At 41.0% G+C, this 24,278-nt stretch overlaps 1 protein-coding gene across 1 annotated transcript in view; it reads left to right on the forward strand.

Moving 5' to 3' along the window:
- The window catches only part of LOC116973272 (synaptotagmin-like protein 1), a 161,807-nt gene that overhangs the window by 93,631 nt on the left and 43,898 nt on the right, over positions 1 to 24,278 (forward strand). The window lies entirely within an intron of this gene.

Genomic DNA, 24,278 nt, shown 5'->3' on the forward strand with positions numbered 1-24,278 from the left:
ACTTGACCTTTTATCTTCCATCTTCCATCTAGCATGTGTTATAGTTCTGGCTGCACTCCTCATGGTTACCCTCTACCCCCTCAGTATACTGAATAAGATAGGAAGAGGTCCTCGGGTTAATTGAGCTACTGCTACCTTTTTATTTTGTCACTCTGGGCTCACTCATTTCCTCATCGACTATACTGCACTGTCAAGATACAAAGGACAAATGATATCCCAATGAAATTAGGAATTGTGTACTATGTTGTACTTTAACTTCCTTCCTTATCCCCAAAACCTGTGGTTTGGTAGCTTATTTGACCACTGTAAATTGTCCCTAGTATGGGTGTGTGGTAAATTCCAGAGCAGAGGAGTGGTGGAAGCCGATGGGAATGTGGGAAGAATAAATTGGTAAGGATAGTGTGATGTATTCTGCAAGACCGTTGTGAGTAGCACGATGAATACACGTCCGACATCTTGTAAGAAGGATTTTAATCTGCACAACCCAAGCTGGCAAATGTGCCTGTGCCTCGTGACTGAGGTCAGGTGACCCTCTAGAAGTTTCCGGGTTGTGCAGATTAAAATCCTTCTTACAAGATGTCGGACTGTATTCATTGTGCTAGTCACAATGGTCTTACAGAAGACATCATAGGTAGGATTAATGTAAATGGGTACTTGATGGTTGGCAGGGACCCGGTGCTCCAAAATGCCGGTTTACATCTTGCATCCCTGTATGCAAGCAATCCCGCAGATTTAGAATTCCTAATCATTATTTTTTCTTCCCTCCGTGGCCTCAACTCTCTCTCTCATCTCTGAGACCTCTAAGGAGCTAAGTCAATGGATATATTTAAAGCAGAGATTGATAGATTCTTGATTAGTACGGGTGTCAGCGGTTATGGGGAGAAGGCAGGAGAATGGGGTTGAGAGGGAATGATTGCATGGCAGAGTAGACTTGATGAGCCGAATGGCCTCATTCTGCTCCTATCACTTGCAAACTTATGAACCTCCTTCACCCTGCAGCTCCCTTGAGTTGTTTTCAATGTCTTGACACTGATCCCTTGTACATATGCAGATTTAAGTGCTCCATCGTCATTAGGTGTGTTTCTACTGCCATGGTTCAAAGCTCTGGAACTCACCACCTTGTCCTTTTACCTTAAGCCTTATTTTTGTCATGATGTTTTCTGTCTTCTGTCTGCATGTCCTGTTTAGTCTAATAACTTTCTTGCAAAATATCTTGCAATAGTTTTGCTGACCAGATGTTAAATTCACACCAAATTCACACTTTCCTTGAAACCCGAGTCAGAAACAGTAAGGGCTCAGCACTCAGTGCATCTACCCAATATATCATTTGCCTATTTCTATCTAACTTCACTTGAAAACAATTCTTTACTCTCCTCTAATTTTTCATTGAGTTCTCATATCCATTAAAAAAGCATTAGAAGTGTAATGTTGCTGAAAATGCTGCCAACATCACCCACCATCTTATTCAATCAAATGATCTTGCTATTGAATTATTGGATGGTCCACCTGCTAAACAGCAATAATATCTTCCCATTTAACAATGAACAGACAGATGCCATAATTTCTGCCCCACTATAGTCCTTGCTGTCATGCCATTGATTCAGTGCATCTCACAGGTCAATGTTTCAGGTTGAACCAGATGATGTTTGGCATTGACATCTGTTCAGCGCTGATCTGAACTGTAAATGCAACATTCTCTCTATTACTAAAATTATATTTCAACTTGTTTTGAATGGACATAGTTTTGCTTGCTGCCCATATGATTTTACCACCAGTTTTACATTCAACAGAACCTGAAACAGATAACAGAATGTTTGAATACTCGCTTGATATTTTTCTCTTGTATTGATAAAATAAAAATAATTATTTTGCTATTTACTGTGCATTACATAAATGTAAGACATTGGAGTCAGTAGTCTACAGCAGCTAAAAAAAACTTAGTTGAGCTCATCTCTCTTCCTGCTCTCTGTCTAGTTAGCGAGGAATATCCGTCCTTTCTCTTGTCCTTCTTGATTAACTTGTGCTTCTCAAAATGCTGATTTATGCTGTCCATTAGAATTTTTGCCATCATTAATCACAGGCTTGCATTTATTCTGTCTATTCTTTTATGGACAATGCATCTTCCTACTGTTCTGGCATTCAATGTCTGCTTATGAGGACTTTTGTTAACAACCTGGACTTTCTCATTACCAAGAAAGTTTGGCACTCCTTCAATTTTATTTAAATAAACTAATCTAAATGTCTTGTCCCATTATCTCTTTCTAAGACATGAAAACAATATTCAATCATTCAAATAAAAGAGTACTTTATTAACTAAAAGGAAAATTTCCAATGTCAGGACAGTTTGGTCATCTTTCTTCCAGAGGAAAAGGGGTTTTGGCCATTTTCTATGCTATATGGGGCAGCACTGTGCTACAACTGGTAGAGCTACTGCCTCAGTGCCAGATCCCTGTGAGTTCAACACTGACCTCGGGTGTTGTCTGTGTAGAGTTTGCACATTCCCCCCGTGATTGCATGGGTTTCCTCCCAAAACATACGGGTTTCTAGATGACCCGTTTGTGGATTGGCCAAGACTAAGGAGTAGGTGGTAGACTTTAGGAGGAGAGGAACACCCCTGTCCTCTGTCTCTATAAATGGTGTGGATGTGTAGTTTACCTAGGTGTACAAATACCTTGGGTGTACCTGGGCAATAAACTGGACCGGTCCACGAGTGCAGAAGCCCTGTACAAGAAGGGACAGAGCCATCTGTACTTTTTGAGAAGGCTCTGCTCCTTCAACATCTGCAGTGCGATGCTGCAGATGTTCTACCAATCAGTGGTAGCCAGTGCCATCTTCTTCGTTGGGTGTGCTGGGCAGCAGGGCATAGGCTGCGGACACCAATAGGATCAACAAACTTATCAGGAAGGCTGGCTCCGTCCTGGGGGCAGAATTGGATTCATGGGAGGAGGTCTTGGAGGGGAGGATGCTCCTTAAACTGCAGAGCATTCTGGACAATACAGCTCACCACCATGACACACTGGTCAACCCGAGGAGTACCTTTAGCAACAGACTGGTTCCACGAAGATGCAGGACATAGCGCCACAGGCGTACCTTCTTACCCGTGGTTATCAAACTCCCCCTCCTCTCCCTTCTGTCATGGGGTAGACCAAGACTGAGACTGAAACACTCCCCCCCCCCCCATCCCCAATCTTTGCACATCCCCCAAGCCTTTCCACTCATCACTTTAATTTCATGCGTCATGTATTTTGTGTTTTTATGACTGTTCGCAGATCAATTTCCCTCCTGGAATAAACAGTTCTATCATATCGTATTAATTAGCCTCTGTAAAATTGCCCCTAATGTGTAACGAGCAGATGATCAAGTGGGATAACATTAGGAACATTACAAACGCCCAACTGCCCTCCTTGGATGACATATATAGGGCCCGATGCTTGCGCCGGGCCACAAATATCAAGCAGGACACATCCCACCCTGTCAACCACCTTTTTACTCTGCTACCCTCTGGGAGGCGATTCAGGACTCTGAAGGCTCGCACCGGTAGACTAAAGAATAGTTTCTACCCATGTGCGATAAAAGAGCTAAATTCCAACAGAGAATGCTGGGGAAGCAAAATGTAATTCCAAGAAATGCCGCCAAATTCTTTTAAATTCTTTTAAATTCTTTTAAAATACCTATTTATTTTTTACTAATAAGTGTACATATGTGTTAATGGTTGTCGTGTTTGTATTTTTTTAACCGGAGGAGATGTAATGGAATTTTGTTGCACAGTATTGTGCAATGACAATAAACGTATTCATTCATTCATAACGGAGAACATGGACTATTTGGGCTGAAGGGCCTATTTTCATGCTGTCATTCATTTCATTAATTATTACTAGATCCAGAGACCAGATAGTCACATGGAGTTTGTCACATGATAGTCACATGGAGTCTCTGATGTGGTACAGATTTAAAACAGCAATATTACACATGACACAATCCAGACTGTAGTTGTAGGATCAGAACTCCTTCATCTGAATCCCCAGGGCTTTAAATCATTGGTCAAGTAACTTAAATAGAACACTATCGTATTATCAATTTCTGACACTATGTTGATAAAAGTGGGACAGAATTATGACAAACTTGACTGACTTTCTAAAAAAAAACAAAAAACAGATAGAATCAACTTGGCACATTTAGATTGGAAATTAATGCAGTCTGTCTTGTGTCACTGATAATGGTTGAACTGAATTGATAATGAGCACAAGGCATTATGGTTGCTGTTTTAGAGCTGCCATAGACTTGAGTTAATTAATAAACGTTGAACACTCAGGAAGAAAGGGTGGGTGGGTTCATTATATTTTGTCGATATTCATAAGGTCTGAGCATTAGTTTTCTCTTTAGATTAAAATATGATCTTTCCCACTTGGCGTTAAGCACTATAAACTGTCAAAATGACAATATTTAACAAAAACATACAGAGGAGAAAAAGTAATTCTTCAAAAATTGAGTTTAACTATATGCTAGCCCCAATAGTTTAGCCGGCACCAGACTATTTCATTCTGGCATTTTTTTTAAACTATAAAAGTAACTGTTCATTCAAGATTGTAAAAGCAATAGACTAAGATAACACATCTCTTAATCTGTCACTTGTGTCAGTGAGTTAAAATAAAACATTGCCAAGGAATTATTCTTATAGATGACATGGTACACGAAATCAGTCTTTCAAATACATGATAAATTTAATTCATTGACCGGCAAAGAATTCAAATGTCGACGAGAACTATTCACTCCTCCTGATATTGCTGTCTGGCTTTGACAATCAATCATATAAATGTGAACACAGATTTTACAGTGATGACCCAGGGAAAATACTGGCAGTGTTTCTTCACGTTAAGGCACATCATGCAGCTTATGCTTATAAAATATCAACAGATACAGGGGCAGGTTCGCAATTTTTGTGATTTTGGGCAGACATTTTCTTCCACTTCCCACTAATATTACCAGAAGTGCAGCAGGCACACTATTCAGAAGCATAAGCTGTCAGTGATATATTTCCAGCTTTTTAAATAACATAGAGTATATATAACAAATGAAGATGAGCATTTTGACCTCCATGGCTGCAATGCCTTTAAGAAGGCATGTGATATGCGTGCTTTCATAGGTTATCGACTATTAGAGTCAGAAAGTCATCATGCAGCTTTATAGGACTCGGGTTAGGCCACCTTTGCAGTATTGCAAGTAGTTCTGATTGGCCCCTTACAGAAAGGATGTGGAGGTTTCGGAAAAGGATTTACTGGAATTATGCATTAGCTACGGGTGAGATTGAACAGACTTAAGGGCCTGTCCCACGAGCATGCGACTCCATGCGGCAAGCGCGACCTAAGCGACTCCATGCGGCAAGCGCGACCTAACCAGAAGCGGGGGCCACGCCGAGGTCGAGGGAGTGACATGAAGTGCGAGCTTAGTCCGCGGGAAGTTCTTGCGTGACGTACGGTGTCGAGGCGGCTGCGTTGCCGCGCGGAATTTTTGACAAGGTCTGTTTTTCGGAGCCCCATGCGATGTCGGGACCAGCTCCGCACAACTCCATACGGCTACGCCGATCGAAGTGGGACCGGCCCCGCGAGGCCGTACGGCTCAAGCGACCACGTTAGGTAGCGCTTGCCGCATTGAGTCGCTTCGGTCGGCTTGCCGCATGGAGTCGCATGCTCGTGGGACAGGCCCTTTAGATTATGTTCTCTGGAACCCTGGAGGTTGTGGGGAGAGCTGATAGAAGTATATTAAAGTATGAGAGGCATAGATACGGTGGACAGTAAAGGGCCTGTCCCACTGCGGCGACCTAATTCGCGACTTTAGAAGAGTTTGCCCGCGACTCATAATCGCAGCATGGTCGACACAAGGTCCTAGGAGGTCTTTGTATTTCTCCTTCATGCTCGAGAGTAGTCCCGCGTACTTGAGGCCTCAGCTAGGCCACGGCATTTTTTTCAACATGCTGTAAAATGCCCGCGAGTAAAAAAAGGTCGCCATGGGAAAAAATCGATATTTTTTTACTAGAGGTTTTGTCGAGTTAGGTCATAGTAGGTTGGTATGTTATTCGTAGGTAATCGAAGGCAATCGAAGATAATCGAAGGTAGTCAAAGGTAAAGTTCGTTGAGAAAAAAAAGTGAGTAAACCGATCGGTAATGTTAAATGCCCACTAAACTTTATCAAAAGTTGTCTGGCTTCTTAAAGGTGTCTCCACTCCTTCTGCCCCCCCTTCTGCCTCCCCATCACTCCCCCCGTCACTCCCCCCATCTCTCCCCCCGTCTCTCCCCCCTCTCACCCCCCTCTCACCCCCCTCCCTCTCCGCGCTTTCAGACAGCTCTTCCCCACTTTCCCTGGCCCCTGCCTTTGCAATGTGTTCGCGTGTGTGTGTATGCGTGCGTGTGCGTGTGTGTGCGTGTGTGCGTGTGTGTATGCGTGTGTGCAGACGGTCAATCCGGCTCGTGGTTTCATCGCTGACGGTCGATCCAGCTCGACGTTTTTCAGGCGAGTGCCCTCGAGCTTGAAGGTCGAAGGCAGTCGCTGAAAAGTTGCGTTAGTGGGGCAGGCCCTTAAGAACCATTTTCCTAGGGTGGAAAAAAAGCAAATACTGCAGGGCATAGCCTTAAGGTGAGAGGAGCAAAGTTTAAAGGAGATGTGCGGGCCGAGTTTTTTGTACAAAGGGCGGTGAAAGCCAGGAACATGCTGCTGTGGGTGGTGGTTGAAGCAGATAGGATAGTGGCATTTAGGGAACATTTGGATAGGTACATGGATTATGTGCAGGTAGATAAGTGATCATCGTGGCATCATGTTCAGCACAGGTATTATGGGCCTAAGGGCCAGTTCTTGTGCCTTAAAGGCCTGTCCCACTTACGTGTCCTTGGCACGCAAATTACATGACCTCGTGGTCGCGTTGAGGCACACGGGCATCGTATGGCCGTGCGGGGCCGGTCCCACTTAGAAGTGCGGAGGGGTATGTAGTTGTGCGCGACATCACGCGGGGCTCCGAAATGTTTGCAGTGAACAAAATCTTGGAGTGCCAACGGCCTGTCGTGGAACTGAAGGTCGAAGGCAGTCGCTGAAAAGTCGCGTTAGTGGGGCAAAGTGGGACAGGCCCAAGACCCTGGTGCGACGCAACGTCTCACCTCCTAGAGCAGCAGAAGCAGGCAAACGATCGTTTAACTCAGCCTGGGGCTCACGGCCGTTGCGGATCCGGATCCGCCCCCACTTCTACTTCCAGAGCGGGGCCAAGAAAATTGAAGATAGACACAAAATGCTGGAGTATGTTTCGGGTCAAGACCCTTCTTTTCAGACTGAAGAAGAGTCTCGACACAAAACGTCACCCATTGCTTCTCTCCAGAGATGCTGCCGGTCCCGCTGAGTTACTCCTGCATTTTGTGTCCATCTTCAAATGACATCACGCGTTTCAGGCGGCTGTGCGGATGCATGAAATCGTGCCCGACTTTCGCGGGACCGTCGTGGCTCAACACGACCACGAGGTTGCGTAATTTGCGTGCCAAGGTCACGTAAGTGGGACAGGCCCTTTACTGTTCTATAGTATATGTTCTTTCTTTTAACTATAATATAAATACATATTCTGAGCTGCAACATTGTTTCTAGAAAGTTCTAGGGCAGTTTGTTAAAAATCCTGAATACAATACCTATAGGCACACTTGAAACTAAATCTATAGAAATCTATGTTTCTATATTGGGGATGATCAGCCATGATCACAATGAATGGCAGTGCTGGCTCGAAGGGCCGAATGGTCTCCTCCTGCACCTATTTTCTATGTTTCTAAAGGAATCAATCTACTTTCTGTCCAAGAGATTTTATTAAAGGCTCAGAACAGACCAAGCACACATACATTATGCAATGTCAAGTCACAGCAATTTGTCATTCCACGTCAATGATCAAGTACTGATCTATACTCATTTACCAGTGTTTCATCTGTGGTTTTCTATGTCTTAACAATTTAAGTACATCCAGAAATTCCTTAAATAATGTTGTTGGCCTAATCATAGGTGATGATGAATCAAAGTACAAGAGATTGAGCACCTGGTTGAGTGGAGCCGCAACTACTACCTCTTGCTCAATGTCAACAACACTAAAGAACTAATCACTGATTTCAGAAAGTCAGGGGACCCCGCGCCTGTTTTCATTGATGGATCAGTGGTGGAGAGAGTTGGCTCCTTCAAATTCCATGGAGTTAACATCTCAGATTTTAACCCAGGGACCACACATGCAATCGTGAAGAATGATGTATGTCCCTGAATGCTAACAACTTCAACACATGTACTGTATCCTGACTGGTTGCACCATGGTCTTCTATTGCGATTCCAATGCACAGAAACAAAACCACACAACATTAACCCTACTTTGAGAACAGAGCAGTACGAATCACATCTTCTAAGTGTGTTTTGCACTAACATCTGGCACGCTGGCATTCATCAGTTAGGGAATTAAGTACAGAAGTTGGGATGTGATAGTTGTACAAGTATTGTTTTCCGTTTTGGTCACCCTGCTTTAGGAAAGATGCAATTAAGCTGGAAAGGATGCAGAGAAGATTTCTGAGGATGTTGCCAGGACTTGAGAAGCCTGTGATCCAAGCACAGCCACATGCTCGCTCTGCCTGCTGGTTTATCTTTGTACAGAAACCATCCGTGATCTCCCTCCCTTATGCATCTGGAGATAGTCAATTATAAGATGTCATGTCAACTAATTTTGAAACAGATTTCCATTAAGTAAAACATATCATAGAATAAAGGACACGGCCACTTATGTGCGATCCGATATATATATCAGTGATGAGCTTTCAAATGGTGGAGAGTCTAAGAAATCATGTTCTATGCTCCCAAGTAATGGCCACTTTAAGAAGTAGTAAAGCAGAGGGACTGAACACACTTCCTACTGCTTATGTATTCAGCTGTGTTTGAGAGAACAAAAGCTGCAGAAATGAGCTCTAGTTTTCATTACTGGCATTGAATTCAGCTTTAGATGGTGATTGACATCACAATCTTCCTAATCTTTACATATCCACCATTATCACTGTATGCACTCTAACATCCTCGGCAATGTGGTGTATGGTGCCGTTTGTACTCCAGATGTTCGCATGTGCTGTTTTGCCATTTTTGAGATCCACAGACAAAAATAGATGCTAATTATCTATAGTTCATGAATAATGTGTTCTCATTTGTAGAGCAGTTCTTTTTTTTAATTTCCCCCTTTTCCCATGATAGATAGAGAGTAAGTACTACTGCTTGACTGTCACAGACTTTCTGGCTGCTTGACCCATATTTCACCTTTATGATAATCTTCAAATTGAGGTGGAATATTTCAGGACTCGGCAATTAATCCAGCTTTGATGGCAAGAAATTAAGACATGCAAGTGAGGTGCAAGGCTTCAAGAAAAGAAGGGAAAGAAATGAAGCATCAAAAACAAGTCTGAAGGATACTCTAACCTTGGAATCCATTTTCAGAAATAGTGAAATGATTAACGTTTTATAATCCCACGTACTGGAGTCTGCTAAGACGCAGGTGAAAATGTATGGTATGGTTTGGTATTCTTATCTTGAAGCAGAGTACAAGATTCATTAGAAATGATTCTACTCTCATGCACTGATTTATCCTGCTGTTGGAGATGTTAACTGCACCTTTGTATTTGATAAAGGTTTTTGTGATTATTTGATTACAATAGTTTCCAATGTGCATATTTTCTGGGAACCTGTGTAATTTTCAGGCCAGCTAAACTCTATTAAAACACTGAAATGGCAAGGATGACCCATTTTGAGGAAATTAAATCCAGTCATTACAAATTTTTTTCACTATTGTACTCCATGTAACTTATATTAACACCACATATTGTTCAATTCTGGATGTTGCTTTGGATAATTCTGGTTGAGGTAATAGCTTTGACCTGAGAAAAACATGAGAGGAACTCGAGGTCAGTTCCAATTTATCACAGGTTAGGTCCAGATAGAGAATGTGATCGTTCAAATTGTCTGTGAATGTTACTTTAATAGTTTTTGAGAATGGTAGAATCATTACAGGAAGGATTATTCTGCACAGTTCACCCTCTTTGTGAGGGAAGAACATAACACATAAATTGAAACTATGTGATGGAAAGTTCTTTCATGATGCAAAAATATATTATGGAAATAGCCTGTTTCCTGCACAATCAATATAACTGATTTACAATGGCATTTATTTTTAAAAATTCATCTCGCCTCTCTCGTTGATCTAACAAAATGTGAACCTGAGGATTTATGTCCCCTTTAACCCCCATTTCTGCATCTTAATTCTTATCCCATTGCTATACTTAGACCTATATGCAATGCAAGGCATTATGGCAAATTATTTAAAATGTACTCTTAAACTGTAATCATTTAAAAAATTAAAAAAATCAACTTCTTGCACCCCATCTAACCTGGGCCAACTTTTCCTCCTTTCCTCAGCTGCTGCCAGCACAAGACTAAACTGTAAATTTGTTCTGTATATTGATCTCTAACTAGGCTGTCATAGGATGAATAACAGCCATCTACACTGGGTTAAACATAAATACCATCAGTGTGGATCAGCGAATGCCTCAATTCCATATTGGATCACTGCTAACAAATATCAGAAATGGTCAAGATGTTACTGCTATCCTTGTGATAGAGTCATACTGCACAGAAACAAGCACCTCGTCAGTTTATAAGCTAGAGAAGCAGAATTAGGTCATTCGGCCCTCCTGCCTTCTCCCCATAGACCCGGACACCCGTACGAATCAAGAATCTGTCAATCACCGCTTTGGAAATATCCATTGACTTGGCCTCCACAGCCTTCTGTGGCAAATAATTCCACAGATTCACCATCCTCCGACTAAATAAATTTATCCTCATAACTCTTTTTTAATGGTACATCCATTTAATTCCATGGCTATGGGCTCAGGACCTCAACTCTCCCTACTAGTGGAAACATCCTATCCACATCTACTCCATCCAAGCATTTCACTATTCTGTAAGTTTCAATGTGGTGTCTCCCCCCCATCTTTCTAAACTCTAGCAAGTACAGGCCCAGTGCCGTCAAACGCTAGCATATGTTAACCTAATCATTCTTGGGATCATTCTCGTAAACCTCCTCTGGACCCTCTCCAACGCAAGCACATCTTTCCTCAGATATGGAGCCCAAAACTCCTTATTACTCCAAATGCAGTCTGACCAGTGCCTTATGAAGCCTCAGCATTATATCTCTGTTTTTATATTCTAGTCCTCACGCAATAAATCATCTCAGCCTGCCTGATTTGTCCTTGCTGACCAAGCTGCCTATTTATCCTTAACCCATTTTCCAGCATTTGGCCCATTTGCCTCTATTCCTTTCACATACCTATCCAAGTGTTTTTTAAATCAGTGATTGTACCTACTTCTGCCACCTCCTTTGTTAGCTTGTTCCATATATCCACTACCCTATGTCTTTAAATAAAAATTCAGACAACCTTTAAAACTTTCCACCTCTTGTCTAAACCTTTGTCCTCTAGATTTAGATCCCTACCTATCCTTCGAATAGGACTGGCCATCTACCCTTTCTATGCCCCTCATAATTTTATAAACCTTTATAAAATCAGCCCACAGCCTTCTGCATTCCACTGAAAACAATCCCAGCGATATCAATCTTTCCTTTTAACGAATGCGTTCCGTTCCAGACATCCTGGTGAATCTCTTCTGCACTTTTTCAAGCTCTACCTCTTTCTAGCACATGTTTTCTATAGTCTGGTGATTGGAACAATACAATATTCTAATTGTGGTTTAATTAAATGCTGTAACATGATGCCACGACTCTTTTGCTCAATACCATTGCCAACGAAGGCAAGCAAGCAAATGCCTTTTTCACTACCTTACCCACCTGTGTCACCATTTGTAGGGAGCTGTAAACATGTACCCCACTGCACATCAACACTTCTAAGGTCCTTGACAGTTACAGTATCTGACCAGCCAGTATTAGTTGATCCACAGTGCATTACCTCACATCGGTCCGGATTAAGTAACATTTGCTACCAATGTTCTCACTGCAAATAGCAAGAGTGCCAACTTATTACAGGGATTGAAACATCAAGTCCTATTAGCTCTACTGTATCCTTCTGCGACCACGTTCGTTATCTACTACTTCAACAAAGTGTCATCAGCAAACCTGCTTATCAGACATCAGAAATTTACATCCAAGTCATTTGTATATGACAAGCATTAAAGGTCCCTGCACTGATCCCCGTAGGACACTACTGGTTGAAGACTTCCTTCAGAGAAACCAACTGTTGTATCCTGTCACTAAGCCAATTCTTGTTCCAGTTTGTCGAAGCATCCTTTGATCTTCTGAGTCTTAACATACTGGACCAGCCCACCATCTTGGAACGTGAAAAGTCTTGCATGTCTATGTATACCATGTCTACCTAACCTTCATCTTTTTTCTTTAAATTCTTCGAAAACCTCAATCGGATTTGTTAGACAGGATTTCCCATGCACAAAGCCGTGCTAATTCCCCCTTATCTGGTCCTGTTTTGTCAAGTGATCGTAAGTCTTAACCCTAAGAATTTTGTCCAATAATTTCTCTACCATATAGAATCACAAACCTATAATTTCCTGGCCTTTTGCTACTGTCCATCTTAAATATGGGAACAACATTGGCTGCCACTAATATTAATATACAAAGAAGCAGAATTTTGGGACGCCAGTGCCTGCGATAGCAACCTAAATTATGCTTACCTAAAATGCACCTTAACTTTAAAGTAGCTGGAAATTGAAGCATAGCTTTGCTATTTTTCAGGTATACACATTTTTCTCCATCATAGATTTTACTTCCCCAGTTTAAATAATTGTGAGCCAATTCTTCCCAACAAGCAAAGCATTACAATTACTATATGCAGGTGCACATATCATTGCAGGTTTGAAGCATGTTGTGAATCTTAATTGTAACACTCATGTGGTAGAACAGGTTAAAACTCAGGGTCCAACTGGATTTGGGAACACAGCTGTTGTGTGCAAATTGACTTTTGTACATGCCTAGAAAAATAGAATCACTTCATTATAAAATGAATTAATTAGCAACAAGCATTTGTTTTGCACGAAGACATGGTGGTTACATTCCAAAGTAATATTTTTGATTTCAAAAAAGGAATTGAGTAAATTGAGTTGAAAGTAAGAAAAGATTGTATTGTATGGGGAATGAGAAGGGGAAATTTCACCAATTGGTTTGCATTACAACGAGAAGGCACGTTTAATGAATTGTTCACTTTTATTGGTATGGTATTGTTGACTGTTATTAGTTCATTCTTAATTGTCCTTGAGAGTTTTGGCAGGAGTCATGAGCCACCGTAGTCCTGCTTGTAAAGATATTCCCAAAATCTTTTGGGTGGAGTGTACCAGTATTAGTCATGGTGAGGATGAAGGGAAGGGATATATTTTGTTAGAATGGTGTTTCACTGCGAGGGGAACACGCAAATACACTACTTTTGAAGTAGCCGTTGTTCAGTCCACTTCGGGACTATGGAGGTGGAAGAATGGGTAATTTATACCAAATCATCCTCCCATTAACCTGTCATTCCACTTGCTCTCCTGGTTTACTGCTGCAGATGATATAACATGGAATCTTAGAGTTCAATAAAACTGAATGCTGAAGTACTTAGCAGGTCAGGCAACACCTGTGTGGAAATAAACAATAAACATGTAGCCTGGATTATTGGCTCGTGCTGTCTCAACGGTTGCTGTTTAACCTACCAAATATATTCAGTATTTTTCTGTATTATTTTCAGCATTATTTAATATTTGCAACATCGAAAGGAGCATTGCACATAGATAGATAGATAGATAGATAGATAGATAGATAGATAGATAGATAGATAGATAGATAGATAGATAGATAGATACTTTATTAATCCCTTTTCAGGGTCAGGGAAATTCGTTCTTTTGCAGCACACCAATAAAAGTAAGACCACATTAAATAAGAATTTAACATAGAACATAAAAACATCCCCCCCCACGATGGTTCCCACTGTGAGGGAAGTCAACAATCTGAAGAATAAATAGATCTGAAGAATAAATGCTTCTCATCTTTTCCATTGTAAAGCTCAACATGCTAATATTTAAACATGCAGAAGTAACAAAATACTTACATTTGTGTGATATTGTTTAGTTCTGCCTGTAATTGGGGGTTAGATAGCGGTGAAGAAGTTTAACAATAACAATACTTAAAATGATTTAAAAGAGATGAGTTTGAAGCAACATTATGAAGAATATAATAGTCACTCAGAGGCTCAGAGCTAAGTTGTTAATTTAGGGTTGACTTAGGCTAGGTTTGAAAACAATAAAATAGAGGGTAATGTCCCTAAATTTTGTTTCATAAAAATAGGAACATTTGAAAAAGTGAAAGTTTGTGACTATTTTGGAAATTAAAGATGAAACTCGGTATGGATGCTGTTTATCCATAAATATAATAATATTGCAGATGCAATAGTGGCATTTGAGACTTAGATAGGCATATGGATATACATATGGAGGGGTATGGAATATGTGCAGGCAGGTAAGAGATGGACGGCATCATGTGGGCCAAAGGGCGTTGTAATGTTCTACGTTCTAAAGGCATCTTCCAATATAGACTGATAATAGTACAAAACATGGAAGTAGATCCATCTCACCCGTGAGGGCCTGTTCGAGCATCTTTAGTCTAGTTAATTTAGTTTATTGTCACATGTACCAAGGTACAGTTAAAGGCCTTTGTTGCATGCTGACCACCCAGCGGAAAGACAATACATGATTCCAATCAAGCCATGTCATTGCAAGAATTCCTTTGTTCCAACTTGAAACATGTATCTGAAGTTTAATATCAGGAACTTGAAAGTAGGAAATTGATTGCTTTTTAATGCTTCAATGCAAATCATAAATTAATATTCCTCATACTGTAAAAATATACCGCTGCGGCTACAGTTTTGCACATTCAATAAATAAAATAACCAAATTCCAACATTACATTTTTTTGCCATTAACCCATTTCCACTTTTAGAAGGAACTGCAGATGCTGGAAAAATCAAAAAATGCTGGAGAAATTCAACAGGTGAGGCAGCATCTATGGAGAAAAGGAATAGGCGACGTTTCAGGTCGAGACCCTTCTTCAGACTGATGAAGGGTCTCGACCCGAAACGTCGCCTTCTCCTTTTCTCTATAGTTGCTGCCTCACTCACTGAGTTTCTCCAGCATTTTTTTTGTCTACTTTCCACTTTTATTTCTTTCCACAGTGGGTTGTGGGTATATGGAATGAGCTGCAGACAATGTTGTGGCATTATATATGATTATAATGCTTAATGCCCCAAGCCAGTACGTCTTTGGAGTGCGGGAAAGATCTCAGAGAAAATCCACGCGGTCACATGAGTGAAGCACATGGGTTTTTGCAACAATCCAGTAGTTTTCATCTGAAAAAAAAGATACTTTTTTTCTAAACTCCGGATTATTAACTGAATTTAAATTCTGCAACTGCTACATCAGGAAGTGTTCTTCATTCTCTGCACAGTTACTCTGGGTCACTGATCCGGGTAACCTCTACACTACTGGACAAAGTATAGAACGACAAAAAAAGCAGAGTTGGACCTGTGGTTTATTTGGAAATGGAAGAAAAGTCTACTGAGGGATGTTTGAATGGACAGCTTGCATGCCATAGAGTCATACAGCACAGAAACAGGCCCTTCAGCCCAACATACCCACGCCGGCCAACATGCCCCATCTACACTAGTCTCACCGCCTGCGTTTGGCCCATATCCCTTTAAACCTGCCCTATCCATATACCCTGTCTAAATGCTTCTTAAACGTTGCAATAGTACCTGCCTCAACTACCTCATCCAACAGCTCATTCCATATACCCACCACCATTTGTGTAAAAATGTTACCCCTCCGGTTCCTATTAAATCTTTCCCCCTCTCCCCAAGTTAAACTTATGCACTCTTGTTCTCGATTCCCCTACTCTGGGCAAAATACTCTGTGCATTGTCTATTGTCTATTGAAATACAGCCAGTTTTGAGATTGCCCCTTTTAGACAATAACTCAAGGAAGACATGTGACACGCTTGCCCACGTGCACTCAGTACAACCATCACTTAAAATAGCCCCAAGCGTTTGTAGGATAGTGTTAGCTTACAGGGTGATCGCTGGTCGGCGCGGACTCGGTGGGCCGAAGGGCCTGTTTCCATGCTGTATCTCTAAACTGAACCAAACTAAAGAGCTAGATAGGGCTCTTAAAGATAGCGAAGTCAGGGATATGGGGAGAAGGCAGGAACGGGGTACTGATTGGGGATAATCAGTCATGATCACATTGAATGGCAGTGTTGGCTCGAAGGGCCGAATGGCCTACTCCTGCACCTATTATCTATTATCTATTGTCTATAAAATATATTTGGACACATACTGGGAGCAAAATGCATTCAAATTAGTTCAGGAGGAAACTTGGTTGGCATGGATGAGTTGAGCAGAAAAGCCTGTTTCTGTGCTGTACAGAAATCCCTATCATTAAGTCTTGGTATTTCATTTGCAGTTCCTGTAACTTAAAAATTCCTGTGCTTTCTTATGCACATAGAACGTTCCCGGTTACATAAGATGAGCAATCAGATGGTTTTGGATCAACTGTGATTAAAACTAAGTACAGTATCATGCCTGACACAGAGAGTGATTCATTGTCCAGTTATCTGTCATAATAATATAATATAAGGTTGATTTTTTTTTTGACTGAAGATTTAACTAGATTGAATTCCCATCATTTAAAAAATTCTAATGTTAGTTGGAAAACAAGAAATTATCTTGAAATATTATGAAGTATTTGATATTTGCCTTTTTTTGCAAGATCCTGATTGCACTTTTGAAAACTAAAGTCAAAATCAACATAGGCCCCCAGGTACATTCATAATACAGTACAAAACCGGAACAGACCCAATGTGACAATAAAATACGTTATTCAGTCGCAAGCCCATGATGTCTTTGTCAAACATGAGGCCAAATTAACCCAGTCTATTCTGCTTGTGTGTGATCCTGCCATGCCTGCATAATCATGTGTCTATTTAAATGCCTCTTAAAATTCACAATCATAACTGCTTCCATCTGCAGCACCCCTGGCAACACTTTTCAGGCACTTACAACAATCAACGTAGAAAATAAAACCAGCTCAGCATATCTACTTCAAAATTTCACCCTAATGACCTTAAACCTACAATATGTGACATTTCCACCTTCGGACAAAGATCATGAATGTATATTCTTTCTATGCCTCGTGTAATTTTATAAACTTCTATCCGGTCTCCCCTCAGCCTCTGAACACTAGTGTAAATATCCAACATTTGTCCAGTCACGCCTTATACCTATTATCTTCTAATTCATGCAGCATTTCAAAAACCTCTTCTGCACCCTCTCCAAGGCATCCACAACCTTCTCGTAACAGGGAGACCAGAACTGTACGCAATACCTCAAATGTAGCATAACCAAAGTTTTGTAATGCTGCAACATGACTTCCTGACTCTTATACTCAAGGCCCTGACTAATGAAGGCAAGCTTGCCAACAGACTCTTTATCACTCTATCTGTGCTGCTATTTTCATGGACTTGAACCCCAAGATCATTACCTGTATCAATGCTCTTTAGGGCCCTGCTCATTTACTGTACACTTTCCCTTTTTTATTTAACCTCCAGAAGTGCAACATCTCACACTTAAAGCAGAGATTGGCAGCTTATTGATTAATAAAGGTACCAAAGATTATGGGGAGAAGGCAGGAGCATGGGGTTAAGAAGGAAAAATAGATCAGCCATGATCGAATGGCAGAGCAGACTCAATGGGCCGGATGGATTAACTCTGCTCCTATGTTTTACGATCACTTGCTAAAATATAAATATTTATTTGTTAAAATATGAAAGATGGGAAGACTTTATAGGCATCAATCTTGAGGAGACATATTATTAATTGAGAATGTATGTTACATCAGAATTGTGATTTTAAAAAGGAATTTTAACTTTTGCAGATCAGAAAGTGCCCTTCTTATGGGCCTGTCCCACTTAGGCGATTTTGCAGGCGACTGCCGGCGACTTCCTTCACCAGCCCGTTATGCAGGCGGGGGACAGGACAAGTGGGGGGAGCGCTGTCTGAGTGAAATTCACACGGTGTAAAGTCAAGGTGATACAGCCACACACCGCGATGAACAGGAAGGTTGGCGCTGTAATTAAGACGGCGAAAGCACAGTGTACGGGAATGGCCATGTAAATCCTTTAAGAGAGGGGGGAAGAAAGAGTGGAGGCAAGCTCGGCGGACATTAACATTACCAGTCGGTTATCCTTGGTACTGAAAACTACTGCTTATGTTTTTTTCCCAATGAGCCAATGAAATCCACCGGTCAGCACCGGCTACAACCTACGAGAACCTTCAACCTCCAGGCAACCTACTAGGACCTCCTGGCGACCCACCTACGGCATGAGAATTCTCGCTTCTCTCCATGGCAGCTTCATTCTGGTCGCCGCTAATTTTTATCAACATGTTGAAATATTTGCGGCGACCATAATGAGTCCGCGACTAGTTCCCAGAATGCGGGAACTCCTCACGACCATGAAGGCGACTGCCCGGCAACTACCCGCGATCATGTGGCGACCATGTGACGACCGCATAGTCTCCTGCAGTCGCCTAAAATGTCGCCTAAGTGGGACAGGCCCGTTAGGGTTTCTTCTGATTTGATTACTTTAACAAAATAATTGATCACCTTAATAAAACATTTTAAAATTTTCATTAATCTTTGAAGGAATGGAATATTCATTTATTTTCCAGAGGAGAATTACAAAATGATTTATTTTTTCATTCCTTTCCAACTAAAATTACATATCTATAGATCTACTTTGTAGTTATTAATGTCCTAAAAAGCTTTTATTTTAATGATGTTGTGTCGGAGACAAATGTCTCAATTAAGAAAATAAATTTGCCGCTGTAGTTAAATATTTATAAATTAAAATGATATACCAAAACTTATTTAAACATTTTGTGATGCATCTCATTGTTTGTTTAATGAGCTCCTCTGCGAATGTTAGGTTTCAACCTTATTGGACTGCTACTGAAAAACATGGATTTCCAGGAGTAAGTTTAATATGAATCAAATCTTTGATATAAACCCATTTATTCATTATTTCTAACTAGATTGCAGCATGTTTGATGTAGTTTAGAACTAATTTGCACATAGAGCGAAGAACCATACAGCACAGGAAGAGGACCTTTTCCTCACAATGACTTTGCTGAGCATGATGCCAAGATAATACCAATCTCTTCTGCCCACACATGATCCATATCCCTCTTTTCCCTCTATCCATAAACGCCGCTTAAACATTAATATCCTATCAGCCTCCACCACCACACCTTTCCCTTCTCCTATCCCCTTCTCTGGCTTCACAATTCACAGTTCAATTGGCAGTGTGTTCCTCAACTTCCAGAATTCCAGAGAAAACAATTAAATCTGTCCAACCTCTCCTTATAATTTATACCTTGTAATCCAGGGAACATGCTGGTAAATAAATTCCGAAGATATTCCGATATTTTTGTTTTAGGAAAAAGGCATTTTGTTTTGGGCAAGGAACATGAGGTGTTACGTCATTATAGAGACAATAATTGAAATCAGCACATACAATTTAATGAAAAAAGAGACAAAGTGTTGGAGTAACTGAGTGGATCAGACAACATCTCAAAAATGTGGGATATAGTAGAAGACATGCAAATTGTGTAGCCAGGGGAAAGAATATATGTGAAAGTGAAGGAGGTCCTCAGGTTATGCCTACTTTGAAGATACTGCCTGAGTTAATCCAGCACTGACTTTTTTTGTAAACCAGCAATTGCAGTTCCTTGTGTCTACATTAATGTTATTATCAGGACTGAGTATGATTCAACTAATGACTCAATATCTCTGATACTTAAAATATAGAAGGCAGCAATGCACGTGACTACTGTTGTGTTCAAAAGGGAACTGCAGATGCTGGAATATCGAAGGTACACAAAATTGCTGGAGGAACTCAGCGGGTGCAGCAGCATCTATGGAGCGAAGGGTCTGAAGAAGGGTTTCGGCCCGAAACGTCGCCTATTTCCTTCGCTCCATAGATGCTGCTGCACCCGCTGAGTTCCTCCAGCAATTTTGTGTACCTTCACGTGACTACTGTTATTCTGTTTACATGTTGTACTATAGTGGCAACGTTTGTTACATTTTCCAATTGGTTTGTGCATATAAATTTCCCACATTTTAGCACGCTATCTGTTTGGATGATGTCTGATGTGCTCAGTTTGTGATAAGTTTCTTCCTGAATCGTTTGAAAATTTCTATTCACCATGGTAGTTTTCAACATGGTGAACATTTGCTTTCAGGTTTTGCATACATTTTCTTACTCATTTGCAACCTTTGCTGGTAGGTTGCTGAAGTAATTCCTCTCACGAGAACAGCCATACTGTTTGCAATCAGTTTCCAGAATTTGACAATTTACGAACATGCGGATTAGGAGCAGGAATAGGTCAATCAGCCCCTTGAGTCTGCTCTTTCTGTAGGATCTTTGCTGATTTATTGCATGAATTAGCACTTCGCCTTTAGTTCTGCATGTTTTTGATGTTTTATGTTGCAATATAAAAGAAAATGTGAGTGCCTTAGAATCATGGAGCTATCCAGCAGAGAAAACATCCTTTGGCTGATCTTGCCCATGCCAACCAAGTTGCACATCTGGCTGAGCTACCTTTTCTTGCATCTGTCTGCCCCCCACCATCCAAACCTTGCCTAACGATGTTTCCAACCAAGTGTCTTTTAAATGTCGCGATTTTATCTGCCTCCATCACTTCTTATGGTAATTCGATCCACATGCGGTGTGTGAAAAGGTTGCCTCTCGGGGACCTTTTAAATCTTTCCCTGATCACCTTAAAACCTAGTTTTAGAATCACCTACCCTGGGGGAAAACAAAACATGGCTATTCACCTTATCAATGGCCTTTATGATTACATAAACCTCTGTAAGACCACCCATACTCTCCAGCCTATCCAGCCTCCTTATCTCAAACCCTCCAGACCCAGTAATATTTTTGTATATCTTTTTTTTAACCATTTTCAGTTTAATGACATCCTAGCCAAGCAACCAGACATCAAATGTAGCCTTAACAACGTCCTGTACTCAATACCCTTGTGGGAAATTTTTTGGCACTGGAGAATAGTTCCCTTTTTCAGAAGGCATTCAAATTATCATCTGGGATAGAACCAAGGGCTTTGTGCATTCGTGCTGGGTGAAGTAGAGTACAGGTTTCTGTTTTACTTCACAGAACAAGAGCTCACTTTGAAGTCATTGTGGATTCTGCAGGATTCAGGAACAGATTAGAACCAAGATTCTATGCTTTATTGCTTTCTAATTGCAGTGGATCAGAGCCAATAGCTACGATAGTGAGATAAACAACCGTGGCTGATGAGTAGGAGTATGCTGCTGGCTAACCAGTGGTTCTGTGCAGAAGTGTCTGCGACTTGCAGTGTGTGTCGGCACTTTCCTGATTTTTACACTTGGGAAGCTGCAGGAGGTTGGAGGATGGCGAATTGAGACGTGTCACAGTGTAATCAAATTTGGCTGCACACCTGGTCCTTTAAGTGGTGCATGATCCTGTTGATTTGAATGTGGTGGCTGACCTTCATTGCAAAAGTGAAAGCAATTAGTTGGGTTTTTTTAAGCCAAAAGTTTAATATTAAAATGTTAGCTAATTAGCAGGTTTATTCTGGATTATTTTTAATTGTCTTATTGATTATTAAAATAGCTTTAGTTTTGGACTGCCCATGGGATGGGTGTTGGCTTCTGCTGCTTAGTTCCATTTGCTCCATCTAACGGAAAAGCCACAGCATTCAGTCAATCCAAGACCTGGCCAGGGCCCAATGTAATCCACATCATCAAGTTCTTCTTTATTTCAGGCAACATGAATGTATCTAATCTTCAGTTGCATTTTGCTTTTATTGAAGTGGAATTCTGAGAATCACCACTCCAAAATCCCACCAATTAATAAATTTGTCAACTGTGCATCACTTTAGATTAACGATTAAACTTTTTAAATTCAGCCATAATGAAATAAAAATCAACATTGTCTGGTGCAATCAATATTCTCGATGTTGCCCCCTCTACATCAATGGGACCAAACTTAGACTAGGCGATGGCTTTGCCCACCTACCCCATCTGGTCATCACCCCACATTCCTCTCACTGGATAGTCTCCTCACCTCACTCTGTTGCTCCAATCTTCCACTATCCCTTCTTATTTGTTTCCAATTTTCACCTTCTTATCAGGTTCCAGAATCTGCAGCCATTTGTTACCTCCACGTCACCTCCATATTACCTATGTCACCATCTCCACTTGACTCTTATCTCCCAATCAACGCCTGCATCAACCGATTACTTGGTAGCTTTTGTTCCACCCCTCTCCCCCACTTCTTTATACTGGCTACTTCCCCTCTTCTATTTCATTCAAGAGGAAGAATCTCAACCATCCATTTTTTGCAGATGTTGCATGACCTGCTGAGTTACTCTAGCTGATCTTTTTGTGCCAGATTCCAGCATCTGCAATCTCTGGTATCTCAGAATATTTATCTATCATGTACCTCCACAACTTAATTTAGTCTGTTACTTCCACATTATTGGATATATTTGATCCTGCAACCCTCAGTTACATAAATCAGCAGACGACTTGAGGTTAATCATCACTGTACCTGGGTACATACGACCATTCACATCTGCAAATAATACGAAATATTCCTAGTGTAACGTAACATCTTCTATGACTAATGTTATGCAAGTATTCTACAATATATAATGTTAGAAAAGTGTAATCAGTTGGCTCAGAACAAAGCTTCATTCTTGATCACCTATAGACAGATCTTCATTCCTTGGAGTCATTGGAGAAATTTATAGCCAGATCTAGGAGCATCTGACCATTATATGGTCTTTAGCAAAGAATGAACAAAGCTGCACCCATTATCTGAGTAAATAGTAAATTGGAAAGGTGAGCTCTGCATGTGCTTGATTTCTAGTGCTTATATTGAACAAGAGTGACTGGAGAGACAAGAATATGAGAGATGAGGGATCTTGGGGACCAATTCCATAATCCCCTGAGCGTCATAACACAAGTAGATAGAGTGGTAAAGAAGACATAAGGTATGCTTGCCTTCATTGGTTGGAGCATCGAGCATAAGAGTCAGGAAGTCATGAATGAATGAATGAATACGTTTATTGTCATTGCACAATACTGTGCAACGAAATTCCATTACATCTCCTCCGGCTAAAAAAAATACAAACACGACAACCATTGACACATATGTACACCTACTAGTAAAATAATAAATAAGTATTTAAAAAGAATTTAAAAGAATTTGGCGGCATTTCTTGGAATTACATTTTGCTTCCCCAGTGTTCTCTGTTGGAATTAAGCTCTTTTATCGCACATGGGTAGAAACTATTTTTTAGTCTACCAATGCGAGCCTTCAGAGACCTGAATCGCCTCCCAGAGGGTAGCAGAGTGAAAAGGTGGTTGGCAGGGTGGGATGTGTCCTGCTTGATATTTGTGGCCCGGCGCAAGCATCGGGCCCTATATATATCATCCAAGGAGGGCAGTTGAGCGTTTGTAATGCTCTGTGCAGTTTTTATCATTCCCTGCAGCGCCCTCCTCTCAGCCACAATACAGCTAGCAAACCACACCAGGATTCCATAGGAGAGGATACTTTCCACGGCGCATCGGTAGAAGGACAGCAGCAGCGGCTGTGAGACGTTTGCTCTCCTCAGAGACCTCAGGAAATACAGCCGCTGATGTGACTGTTTTATAGGACTTTGGTTTGACTGCATTCGGAATATTGGATGCAGTTGTAGTCACCCTATTACAGGAAGAATGTGCATGATTTGGAAAGGGTGCAGAGGTGGTTTACCAGAATGATACCAGGTCATTAATGTTACCTTAAATACAGAATACCAGAATGATTAAAGGGTTTTATCCACAGGGAGAGGTTGGACAGACTTGGATCATTTTCACTAGAACACAGGTTCCAAAGGCCTCTTAAGTGCCACTATCCAATTTTGACCATATGATCATTAGAGCAAGGGAGGACATTCTCAATCCCATTGTCCATGCCACACCTTTAGAATAATCCAGTCCTATTTTATTTATAAATTTAAACTAAGTCCTCTGTTGACTAAGAACTCCGAGGACCCGTGGATTTTGAAGAAGCAGCAGCAAAGAGAAGCAGGAAAAAGCAGTGATTGGCTCTA

This window comes from Amblyraja radiata, chromosome 5 (genome assembly GCF_010909765.2).
Source record: "Amblyraja radiata isolate CabotCenter1 chromosome 5, sAmbRad1.1.pri, whole genome shotgun sequence".
Classification (NCBI taxonomy): domain Eukaryota; kingdom Metazoa; phylum Chordata; class Chondrichthyes; order Rajiformes; family Rajidae; genus Amblyraja; species Amblyraja radiata.